This window comes from Rhinoderma darwinii, chromosome 3 (genome assembly GCF_050947455.1).
Source record: "Rhinoderma darwinii isolate aRhiDar2 chromosome 3, aRhiDar2.hap1, whole genome shotgun sequence".
NCBI classification, from domain to species: domain Eukaryota; kingdom Metazoa; phylum Chordata; class Amphibia; order Anura; family Rhinodermatidae; genus Rhinoderma; species Rhinoderma darwinii.
Window position 1 is genome coordinate 320,091,997 of NC_134689.1, and position 13,370 is coordinate 320,105,366.

Consider the following 13,370-nt stretch of genomic DNA (forward strand, 5'->3'; position numbering starts at 1 on the left):
CCGCTATTTCCTGTATTTCGATACTGAGCTGCGCAGCCGCACAGCTCAGTATAGTAACACATGAATGTATGGGAGCGCGGCTGCGGCTGTGTAATTCAGCCACAGCCCCGCTCCTGAGTCATGATAAGTTCGCGGGGTCAGGATGATGCAATGCGGCCAGCGCTGCACTAATGAGCGGCGGCACTGGAGACAGAACATGGCGGGCGTGCTACAAAACACCCCCATGTTCTGTCTTCAGTGCCTGAACTGCCGCTCATTAGTGCAGCGCCGGCCGCATCACCTCATGCTGACCGCGCGCGCACTTCCTGTCAGGAGCGGGGCAATGGCTGTATTACACAGCCGCAGCCCCGCTCTATAACGGCGGAGATCAGAGAAACCGCTCATCTCCGCCGTTATTCCCCTGAATGCTGCGATCACAGCTGACTGCAGCATGCAGGGGAAAGTGAGAAGGGGGGATGCCCCTGGATCACGTCACAGGGAATTCCTGTGACGCGATCGAGGGCCATACCATATATGGGCAGACAGCCCAGGGTCTATTGACGGACCCCAGGGCTGTCTTACCATATTTCATGTTGTTAGGACATACCCAAGTATGTCCTAACAACTGCCTGTGTATTATCCGTCCACAGGTTAATGTACTGGCACATATCTGATATATGTCAGTACATTAAAGTTTAAAAATAAAGTAAAAACAAAGTATTGTTACATTTTAAAAAAAATACACCTTCACCTTTTTTACAATAAACATTAAAATAAGTCTCAATACATAAAATACACACATTCAGTAATGGCACGGACAACAATGTTTTTGCATCATTTATGATGTGTACGCTGTAAAAAAAATGAAATAAACACGGCTTTCATTCACTTATTAATGTGAGGCGCGAGGTGCGATGAATTTACCCTCCATGTTCCTCACATTAATAGTAATTAACCCCATCATGTACCTCGCACATTAACCCAATATGACTGAGAAACATGATGGGATTAATTACTATTAATGTGAGGCGCGTTCAAAATTCATTACACGTCGCGCCTCACATCAGAAAACGGAAGAATTTTTTTTTTATTACTGTTGGCAAAAGTATCGAAATTGGTATCGAAATCGCAATACTAAACGAAGTATCGGTATCGAAGTCCAAATTCTGGTATCGTGACATCCCTACTTGTGACCATTGGACTTACTGAAACACTTGAATTACATGATTAACCTCTTAACGCGCCTTGCTTCGCAACTGTACGTCCTGCACAGGGCTTGCTTCCCGCACCAGGACGTACAGTTGCGGAGCGGTTCCCGGCGCACACTGTCCTATCGGGCAGTGTTCGGGAACCGGGGGGGGGGGGGTCAGCTGTCCCCAGCAGCTGACTCTCCAGTCTTGCCGGTCAGCATTTAAGAGGCTTGAAGCACATCGGCAGCCCCCACTAAGTGGTTGTGGCGGCTGCCTATGCTTGTCGTGGCAATCGGAGGCCAGATAATGACCTACGGGTTGCCATGTACGGAAGCCTCGGAGGAGCAACCTCCGGCCGGTCCTCCTAGGCTTCCTGTCAGTGTGACTGTCACGTTACAATACATTACATACGTGTGTAGTGTAATGTACTCTAGCAGAGATGAAAGTCTAAATGTCCCCCAGTGGGACAAGTAAAAAAAAAAGTATTAAGTTTTTTTTTAAAAAGTGTAAAAAGAAGTTATATAAAGCCAAAATGCCTTTTTTCCTATGATAAGACTTTCATTATAGGAAAAAAATGAATACGTTAAAAAAAGTACACATTTGGTATCGCCGCGTTCGTAGCGACCCAAACTATAAAACTCTAATGTTTTTCCCGCACGATGAACACCCCAAAAAAATCAATAAAAAAACGACACCAGAATCGCTATTATTTTGGTCACCACCCCTCCCAAAATAGATAATAAAAAGTGATCAAAAAGTCGCATGTACCCGAAAATAATACCAATAAAAATTACAACCCGTCCCGCAAAAAATAAGCCCTTACACAGCTTTTTTGACTAAAAAATAAAAAAGTTATGGCTCCCAGAATATGGTGACACAGAAAATAAATAAATTATTTTATAAAAATGATTTTATTACGCAAAACATAAAAAACCTATATACATATGGCATTGCCGTAATCGTACCGACCCGCAAAATAAAGTAAAACTATCATTTATAGCACACGGTGAACGCCGCAAAAAATGAACTAAGAAACATTGTCAGAATTGCTTGTTTTTGGTCACCCGGCTTGCAAAAAAAAGGTTAAAAAAAAGTAATCCAAAAAATTGTATGTACCCCAAAATGATACCAATGAAAAGTACAGATTGTCCCGCAACAAATAAGCTCTCACACAGCTCCGGTGGTGAAAAAATAAAGTACTGGCTCTCAGAATATGGCGATGCAAAATGTGCAGAGTGTTCCAAAATCGGATAAGATCGGGCGCCATTTATCAGTGCGACACCGGCCACATATCTATGAATTATTTACCCCATTATTATACCCTCTTATTATGCCCTGATGTACTCCTCACAGCTTACATATGCCCCCACATTATAAACTGAAATACCAACAATACCCCAAACAGAACTATTACCAAGCAAAATCTGCGCTCCAAAAGCAAAATGGCGTCCCTCCCTTCTAAGCCCTGCAGCATGCCCAAACAGCAGTTTGCGCCCACATATATGGCATCGCCATACCCGAGAGAACCCGCTTAACGTTTTATGAGGTATTTGTCTTCAGTGGCACAAACTGGGCACAACATATTATGCACTAAAATGGCATACCAGTGGAAAATTGCAATATTCACACCATCCGCTGTGCATTAACCCCTTTGCGCACTATGACTTAATAGCACGTCATGGTGCGGGGGTTGATGTATGGAGCCAGGAATATTTCCCCAGTGTTCATAAAGGAATTGGACAGGCGCCATTCTGACCATGGCGCGATCGGCCGGTGACCATGGTTGTCATGGCAGCCTGGGGGCCTAATGAAGGCCTCCACCCACATCTGCCATCTTTGTACTCCTTTGAAGCCCTGCCTCCGGTAGGGCTTCAAAGGAGACGGTCAGTATCGCGCGTATAACACGTTCGTGTGAAATAAGGCCTCAGTTGTTGTTTTTAGGGGGGGGGTGTTTTTAAGTTTAAAAAAAAAAAACTACTTTTCCCATCTATTTTTTTTCACCCCCCCCTAAGTCCATGTTAAAAAAAAAAAAAAAAGAAAGTTAACACTACTGGTATCGCCGCGTCCGTAAAAGTCAGAGCTATCACAATATAGCTTTGTTTAACCCGCTTGGTGAACGCCGTAAAAAAGAAAATATAAAACACGCAAATTGCTGTTTTTTGGTCATCTTAGCTCTCAAAAAAAATAAATAAAAAAGTGATCAAAAATGGTATTGGTGAAAACTACAGCTCGCCCCACAAAAATTAAGCCCTCACATTGCTAAATTGACGGAAGACTAAAGGTACGGCTCTCGGAACAGAGAATAAAATTTCTGCAGCAATTCTGACAAAACTAGCAGGATTTCCGCTGCAGAAAAACCACACCATTTCCTACTTTTTTTTTTCTACAGAAAATGGTCCGGATTTTGCGGCGGTTTTCTCAATGCTGGGAGATGGTGATATCTCCTCTGAAAAACGCAGCAATTCAGTCCACTTTCCGCAGCAGTTATTTGCTGCGGTACAAAAAATACGCACCACAGGACAATTTCTGGTCTGAATTTATACGCAGCGTGTGAAGATTTGTTAAATCTCAGCCTCTCTGCTACTACTGTATTCTGCTGAGTATTTATAGAGACATTGTTTTAGGGTTGATAATTCTTTGCACTGTCATTTTTAATTCCTATTAACGTTTATTCTGTCCATATGCCCTATTACGGCATTCGAATGTCAGAGGTAGACCCTTCTATGAGCCAGAACGAAGAGCCTCTTCTAAGAAGTGACGCTCGTTCTGCCGGACTCAGGCTGTCCATGTATTGCAGGGTACATAGGTTAAACTTGATGGACCTCAGTCTTTTTTTTTTTTTTTTTTTTTTTTTTTTCCCCCCTCAACCTTTCTCAATAAATTACCAGTCATTCATTGCTTGATTAATTATAACCCTCAATGCCATTTGTCCGTAAATAAATGATTATCTAGCCTTTTTTTAAATGCTGACATAGTATCTCCTATCACTACCTTTTGGGGAAGGGCATTCCATAGCATGACCAGTCTCAGGGTATGTTCACATGGGCTATTGTCAGCTGTTTTTCGTGCAGAAAACGTCCCATGTCATTTTTACAGTTCGGAGCCGAAAACTGAATCCCATATTCAAGATCTAGACTTACAAGGTATTTATAGAGGGTTAATAGGGTTAATAGTACATTGATTACATTGAATTTATATATATATATATATATATATATTTATTTATTTATTAAAATCCCATTTGCTTTTGCAGCTGCTGCTTGACATTGAGTTCTGCTGCTTAGTTTACCTGTAATCGGAATATCCAGGTCCTTTTTCCATTATCCCCAGTTTTATTCCATAATTTTTTTTTTGGTATATGCATTAGTACTATTATTGCGTTTTAGGTGCATTACTTTTTTTTTTTTAAGTATCCTCCAAAGATTTGTATCGTCAGCAAAAACTGCCACCTTACCATCAGTCCCATCCACGAGATCATTAATAAAGAGATTAACAGAAATTGGGCCTTGTGGTACCCCACTTCTGACTTCAGCCCATTCTCAGCCTTCCGGTTACTAGACCTAATGTTAGAACACTGGGCCTTTACTTATCAAAGCTGTCTATCGAACCATCATTGTTGCACGTATGCAGCCAATTCTAGTGCAGCTTTCATTCCTTAAACTGTTCTGGAAAAATAAAAACTGCATTGTGGTTGGTTGCTATGGGCAACAAAACTAGTCTTTCTGATAGACCGACAGAAATGAGGCTCATTTTGTTTATGAACCACAGCAAGTATTAGGCTGGGTTCACACGACCTATTTTCAGACGTAAAACGAGGCGTTTTATGCCTCGTTTTACGTCTGAAAATAGTGCTACAATACGTCGGCAAACATCTGCCCATTCATTTGAATGGGTTTGCCAGCGTATTGTGCAGACGACCTGTCATTTACGCGTCGTAGTTTGACAGCTGTCAAACGACGACGCGTAAATGGACTGCCTCGGCAAAGAAGTGCAGGACACTTCTTTGCCACGTAATTTGAGCTGTTCTTCATTGAACTCAATGAAGAGCAGCTCAAGATTTACGAGCGTCTCAGACCGGCTCGCAAAATTCGAGGAGGAGCATTTACGTTTGAAACGAGGCAGCTGTTAACAGTCTGTCTTTTCACACGTAAATGCCTCTCATCGTGTGAACATACCCTTAGGGGAGAGAGAACTAGGACGAGGGTGGGGGATGTTCTATTCACTGGGTTTATAACCCATGTGGATAATGCAAAGTCTACCTTTTTAGTGATTTGTGTCTCTGGAAATCAAGCACTGCGTTAATGGCTGAGAAGCCAATGAAGAGACATAGATATAATTAAAAAACTATCAAGTAGTGAGCTATATAAAAGTTGGAATTAAAGGGGTTGAATAGAGTTGCTGTTAAAGGGATTATTTGTTTTAATTCTCTATGACTTTCAATATATTTGCGTGCTCTGAGAAAGGGAAGCATTGTTTACAGTAAGGGCTTGTTCACATCAACGTTTGGTTCCATTGATGGGTTCCATCAGACCTTTCCGTCGGGGGAACCCATCAACGGAAAGGCAAACGGAAACCATAGCTTTCCGTTAGCATTACCATTGATTTCAATGGTAATGGTTTCTGTTTGTCTCGATCCTGTAAGGTTTCGGGGGGTTTGTGTTTTTTTGCAGAGACAACGGAAACCTTACAGAATGGCGATAAACGGAAACCATTAGCAACGGAAGTATTACCATTGAAATCAATAGTAATGCTAACGGAAAGCTATGGTTTTTGTTTGACTTTCTGTTGATGGGTTCCTCCGACGGAAAGGTCTGACTGAACGCTGATGTGAACGAAGCCTTAGGCTGAAAATTAATCCCGACCTAGTCTCACTTTTTTTTTTTTTTTTACAAGTGTGGTTATTACAATCCATCATTATCGCTAAAAGCCATTCATTGATATTCAGTGATATTGAAGTGTTGAGTAATTGAGACACAAATTATAATACAACTTGGGGTATTCTGCGAAACTAAAGGGGGCTGTCCCAGGAAAATAATGTATCCCCTATCCATAGGATGTTTGATAAAGGTTTGAACGTTGCGGGTCTGACCACTGTACTTGACTAATTTCATCACTTCCATAGAGAATGAATAGAGCGGTAGAGCGCATACGTGTCCACCGCTCCCTTGAAATGGGGGGGACACGGGACCCTCGTGATAGTGGTTGGACCCACATACATTTCTCACCTGTCGCATGGATAGGGGATAAATGATTTTAGTTGGACTTTAACAATGATGGCCTATCCTTGAAATAGGCCAGCAATATTTGATCGGGTCAGGTCCGAGCACGCATCCCCTTATTTGTTTACATAGGCACAGCAGCTTGTCCATACGATCAACTATGCCTGATATTGCATCTCAGCCCGTTGACTTCAAGAGTGGACAACCCTTTTTAAATCTATATAAATTTACATTGTTTATTCTGTAAGATTTTATTGACCGTAAAGCCATTTTATTTTTGCAACATCCGTGTGCTATGCATGGATTTCACGCACCCATTGACTTCAACGGGCGCGTAGGTGAGTGAAAACGCACCAACGTAGGACATGCAGTGAGTTTCACCTAACGGACTCTCGCTGCGTGAAAACTCCTACATGTGTGAACAGCCCTATTGAAATCCATGGGTCCATGTTCTGTGGGTGATTTCCACGCACAGCACATGGATGAGATTCACACTCGTCTGAATGAGCCCTTAGAAGTGTGGAATCCAAAACCCTTTAGGGCCTCTCTGTATATCGGCTTCTGAGCAATGAGTATTCATTCAGCTCATAATGAACTGCAAAGCCTGAGACCTGTTAACTCTACATAGTGTAGTGCAAGTTGAGTATTGACCTTGAATCACTAACTTTGACTATAGTACATTATAAATTCGAATAGCAGAGGATAGAGGACGCACTTTCATTGACACAAGTTAAACCAACATTTCTTTTTGGTCATGTCTTGTCTTCTTTAGCTGTCGGTGATGAAAAGTGTTACAAGGGACCCACAGGAAGAAACTGGTGTACCTGTTTTTTGTGCTTTCCTATATTGAACTTTTTACTAGTGAACACTTTAGGGACTGCTTTAAGGTAAACTCCACTGTTAAATAACGACATTTTCATAAAAAGTTGAGTAACTCAAAATACTAAGTACATGAAACTTAAATGACTGTTCAGCCAGCCAATGGACCAGTGCTGATGTCCGCACAGGAAGACATAGCATGGACACAGTGGTGATTTCATCTGAGATTAGGGGGAATATCTCAGGCCACCGAAGCTCACTGTGTATAGGATAGTCTGAGAAGCTGGTGGCTATTTTAGATGAATGCAGAGGGCGCTGGGATTGTCGGATCCACTACAGAAACACTAGAAATGAGGGCACCAGATAATTTAACTGTACATTCCCCATACTATGTGACCTTTTTATAACGACCTGGAGGGTCGCTTGGCTTCTGTTACCAGAGAGCAGTGCAATGTGGGAGCATAGATGACTTCAAGCTAAGCCTCTAGGACCTAGGAGTTGTAGTTCTCTCCTTTTATACCTCCTCCCTGTAGTGGCCTCTGATATCCCATAATAACTGTCTGGACATGCAGGAAGTTGTAGTTCTCTCCTCCTTATACCTCCTTATTTATTCCTTCCCCAGGAGTAAGCTTTCTGTCTGTGATGGTCACTTTACTGTGGGCAGGGGAGGGGGGGGGGCTGAGGCTGATTGTCTCTTTACTGGAGGAGCAGATCCCTCTACTGGGGAAGGGCCATTGGTCATTTTACTGTGATTGGGGGCCTGATGGTCTTTTGAGTGGTTTGCGCCTCTGACCTCCCATTGAAATTAATAGGAGGCAGAAAAAAATGCATTAGCTTCAACAGCTTAAAAAAATGTGGCCAAAAAAAACAACGCTGTCATTTCAAAATCTGCATCAAAATTCCTGAAGGATTTGTTTTCTGCCTTACAAAAAAAAACGCCGTGTGAACATATCTTCAGGCCGGATTCACATGAGCGTGTGCGTTTTTCGCGCGCAAAAAACGCAGTGTTTTGCGCGCGCAAAAGGTCCATAAAAGCTCCGCGTGCCAGCAGGTCCGTGCGACGCGTGTGAAAATCACGCGCATAGCACGGATGTATTATACGTTCGTCTGAATAAGCCCTCAGAGTTTAGTGCTTGTTGTTAGCCGTTTTTTTTTTGTCGTTTTGTAAACCATTTTTGGTAGGGGTGCCCTGAGGAAACATTTTTTTCCCCCATGGGTGCCTTCAGCCTGAAAAGGTTGGGAAACTCTGCTCTAGATCATATGTCTAAGGCCCTGTTCACACAGATTTTTTTGCAGGCAGATAAATCTCCCTCAAAATTCCTTCAGGCCATTGAGCGCCACGGGCAAAAATTTGCAGCAAAAACGCTTTCTCTGCCTCCCATTGATTTCAATGGGAGGTCAGAGGCGGAACCACGGCAAGACAGAGCATGGCACTTTTTTTTTTTTTACCTTTTGAGCTGGTAAAAGACCGTTTTCAAAGTTTTTATGCCGCGGATTCCGACGTGGTTTGTGTCAAAATCAGGCCCAGTTCAAACAAAGTTTTTTTTTTTACACTAACCGCAAAATGGAACTAAACTGCTGTCTATTCCACAGGCAACATGTAGCGTATTTAAAGATCATGGCAAGCAGTTCTATACATGAATGGAGAAAACCACATGAAATAACTTGCAAAGTGACCGCACTTTCTGTTTCATCGGTTTCTTTATCAAAAAGGGCTTCTCGTGTGACCTTGCATGTACTGCAGAGTAACCGAGAATGTGATTGGTCAAAGTCCTCACTGAGCAAGTCTATAAGCTCCCTTTTCATTCAGAGGTTGGTGAAGCCTTAAATTATTTTCAGTTATGTCCGATTCTCTGAAAAACAGCCCAATGGGACACTTAATTAAATACTCCTAAGAGATTATATTCAAAAGATTAGAGTTTAAAGAGCAGTGCCCTTTAAAATAAATGCATGTGCCCCTGTTGTCAGTGTTTTATTAACCCCTTCCCGACATACGCCGTATATATACGGCGCTGTCGGGAGGTGGTTCCCGCAAAGCGCCGTATATATACGGCGCAGTGATGGTGCGGGCTCAGAAGCAGAGCCGGCACCATCACCGCGGGGTGACAGCTGTATTATACAGCTGGCACCCTCCTGTAACTGCCAGGACCGGAGCTACTCTCCGATCCGGCAGATTAACCCCTCAGATGCTGCGCTCAATAGAGCGCAGCATCTGATAGGTTTTCACCCGATCGGCAACCCAGTGATGCAATCGCTGGGTTGCTGTGGCAATCGGACGCCAGAAAATGGCGTCCGAGTCTGCCTTGTACGGGAGCCGATGAGGACCCGCCTGCGGCGAGTCCTCATAGGCTTGCTGTCAGTGAATAACTGACAGCGCTAATACACTGCACTACGTATGTAGTGCAGTGTATTAGAGTAGCGATCGGGGCATCAGGCCCTCATGTCCCCTAGTGGGACAAGTAAAAAAAGTAAAAAAAAGTAAATAAAAATGTGGTAAAACAATAAAAACACACACATTTCAAATAAAAATAAAGCTAAACTGACTTTTTTCCCATAGTAAGTATTTTATTATGGGAAAAACCGTAAAAATAAAAAAAACTATACATAATTGGTATCGCCGCGTCCGTAACGACCCAAACTACAAAACTATTATGTAATTTATCCCGCACGGTGAACGCGGTAAAAAAAAAACATGAAAAACAGCGCCAGAATCTTTGTTTTTAGGTCACATCTCCTTCCAAAAAATGCTATAAAAAGTGATCAAAAAGTCACATTTACTCCAAAATAGTACTAATAAAAAACGCCAATCCGTGCCGCAAAAGATAATCCCTGACACCGCTTTGTGCACGCAAAAATAATAACGTTATGGGTCTTAGAATGTCGACAGAGAAAACAAATGATTTTATAAAAAAAGTGATTTTATTGTGCAAAAGCCGCAATACATAAAAAAAACTATATAAATTTGGTATCGCCGTAATCGTATCGACCCGCAGAATAAAGCTAACATGTAATCTAGGGCGCACTGTGGATGCAGAGAAAAAAAAACAATAAAAAACTATTCCAGAATTGCTTGTTTTTGGTAATTTCCTTTACCAAAAAATGAAATAAAAAGTGATCAAAAAGTCGTATGTGTTCTAAAATGGTACCAATAAAATCTACAGCCCGTCTCGCAAAAAACAAGCCCGCACACCTCTCAATCAACTGAAAAATAAAAAAGCTATGGCACTAGTAACGCGGTGATGAAAAACATCTCAATGCGCAGGCCGGAGGGGAACATTCCTTCAGTTTCAGGGCCCTAGTATTTAGGAACTAGGAAAGGGAATGGACATAGCACATCCGCTGGAAGCGAGGGTGCCCGTATTATACCAGCGCAAAACTTTCCCAGCAATATTTCCCAAACTACGAAGGAGAAAATGTCCCCAAAAGGTGCAGAGCGTTACAGAAGGGGGATAAGAAAGAAAACCGTTTATCAGTGTGACACCGGCCTGCGCATAACGGATCGCTTTACAGCGTAACACACATCTATGGATAATTGTATTATTTACCCCATTATTATACCCTCTTATTATGCCCTGATGTACTCCGCACAGATTACATATGCCACCACATTATAAGCTGAAATACCAGCAAAACCCCAAACAGAACTATTACCAAGCAAAATCCATGCTCAAAATGGCGGTCTTTCCCTTCTTAGCCCTACAGTGTGCCCAAACAGCAATTTATGGCCACAAGTAAGGCATTACCATGCCCGGGAGAACCCGCTTAACAATTTATGGGGTAAGATTCTCTAGGGGCACAACATCTTGTGCGGTGAATGGGCAGATCAGTGGAGAAATTGCAATTTTCACTTTGCACCATCCACTGCGTATTCATTTCTGAAAAACACCTGTGGAGTCTAAATTGTCACTACATCCCTTGATAAATGCCTTTAGGGGTGTAGTTTCTAAAACGGGGTCACTTTTGTTTGGTACATCAGGGGTTTTGCAAATGCAACATGGCGTCCGCAAACCATTCCAGCAAAATCTACGCTCCAAAAGATAAATACCGCTCCTTTTCTTCTGAATGCTCCCATATATGTAAACAGTCGATTATAACCACATATGGGGTGTTACCGTACTCGGGAGAAATTACTTTACAAATGTTGGGGTGCTTTTTCTTCTCTATTCCTTGTAAAAATGAAAAATGTGTATCTAAAACTACATCTTGTTGGAAAAAAAAAAATATTTTTCATTTTCATGGCTTAATTCTAATTAATTAAGCAAAAAACCTTTGGGATCAAAATTTTCACTATACCCCTAGATGATTCCTCAGGGGGTGCAGTTTCCCAAATGGTGTCACTTTTGGGGTGTTTCCACTGTACTAGTACTACAGGGGCTCAGCAAATATGACATGACACCCAGAAACCATTCCAAAATCCAAATGGTGCTCCTTCCATTCTGAGCCCCACCGTGTGTCCAAACAGATGTTTGTGACCACATGTGGGGTATTATTTTACTCGGGAGAAGTTGCTTTACAAATGTTGTGATGCTTTTTCTCCTTCAGTCCTTGTGGAAATGAAAAAAAAATACCTAAACCTACATTTTCTTTGAAAAAATGTAGATTTTCATTTTTATGGCCTAGTTACAATAAGTTCTGTAAAAAACCTGTGGGGTAAAACTGCTCTCTACCCCTAGATAATTCCCTCATGGGGTGTAGTTTCCAAAATGGGGTCACTTGTTGGGGGTTTCCACTGTTTTGTCCCCTCAGGAGCTTTGCAAATGCGACATGGCCTCCGCAAACCATTCCTGCTAAATTTTAGTTCCAAAAGCCAAATGGCGCACTTTCCCTTCTCAGCCTCGCCGTGTGTCCAAACAGCCGTTTATTACCACATGTGGGGTATTGTTTTACTCGGGAGAAATTTCTTTACAAATTTTATGGTGCTTTTTCTCCTTTAGTCCTTGTGGAAATGAAAAAAAATTAGCTAAACCTACATTTTATTTGAAAAAATGTAGATTATCATTTTCATGACCTAGTTCCAAAAATTTTTGCAAAAAAACTGGCCGGTCAAAATGCTTGCTACACCCCTAGATAAATTCCTCGAGGGGTATAGTTTCCAAAATGGGGTCACTTGTTGGGGGTTTCCACTGTTTTGTCACCTCAGGGGCTTTGCAAATGTGACATGGCCTCCGCAAACCATTTCTGCTAAATTTGAGCTCCAAGAGCCAAATGGCGCACTTTCCATTCTAAGCCCTGCCGTGTGTCCAAACAACCGTTTATTACCACATGTGGGGTACTGTTTTACTCGGGAGAAATTGCTCTACAAATGCTGTGGTGCTTTTTCTACTTTAGTTCTTTTGGAAATGAAAAAAAATTAGCTAAACCTACATTTTATTTGAAAAAATGTAGATTTTCATTTTCATGGCCTAGTTCCAAAAATTTTTGCAAAAAAACTGGCCGGTCAAAATGCTTGCTACACCCCTAGATAAATTCTTCGAGGGGTGTAGTTTCCCAAATGGGGTCACTTTTGGGGGGTTTCCACTGTTTTAGTTCCACTAGACCTGTTCAAAGCTGACATGGTGCCTAAAATATATTCTAATAAAAAGGAGGCCCAAAATCCACTAGGTGCTCCTTTGCTTCTGAGGCCGGTGCTTCAGTCCAGTAGCACACTAGAGCCACGTGTGGGATATTTCCTAAAACTGCAGAACCTGGGCAATAAATATTGAGTTGCATTTCTTGGGTAAAACCTTCTGTGGTACAAAAAAAATGGATTCAAAATGAATTTCTGGAAAAAAATAATGAACTTTGTAAATTTCACCTCTACTTTGCCTTAATTCCTGCGCAATGTCTAAAGGGTTAAGAAACTTTCTAAATGCTGTTTTGAATACTTTGAGGGGTGCAGTTTTTAAAATGGGGTGACTTATTGGCGGTTTCTAATATCTAAGGACCTCAAAGCCACTTCACAACTGAACTGGCCCCTGTAAAAATAGCATTTTGAAATTTTCTTGAAAATGTGAGAAATTGCTGCTAAAGTTCTAAGCCTTGTAACGTCCTAGAAAAATAAAATGATGATCAAAAAACGATGCCAATCTAAAGTAGACATATGGGGGATGTTAGTTAGCAACATCTTTGTGTGGTATAACTGCCTGTCTTACAAGCAGATGCATTTAAATTGAGAAAAATGTTA

General features: G+C 41.8%; 1 protein-coding gene across 8 annotated transcripts in view; it reads left to right on the forward strand.

Moving 5' to 3' along the window:
* The window catches only part of MEF2A (myocyte enhancer factor 2A), a 141,767-nt gene that overhangs the window by 18,743 nt on the left and 109,654 nt on the right, over window positions 1–13,370 (forward strand). The window contains exon 1 of one of the 8 annotated variants that reach the window (XM_075858240.1): window positions 7,179–7,275. The exons of the other annotated variants lie outside the window; for them this stretch is intronic. The gene's annotated coding sequence lies outside the window, so the exon portion shown is untranslated. Of the gene's footprint in view, window positions 1–7,178; window positions 7,276–13,370 lie in introns of those variants that run through there. 8 annotated transcript variants of the gene reach the window in all.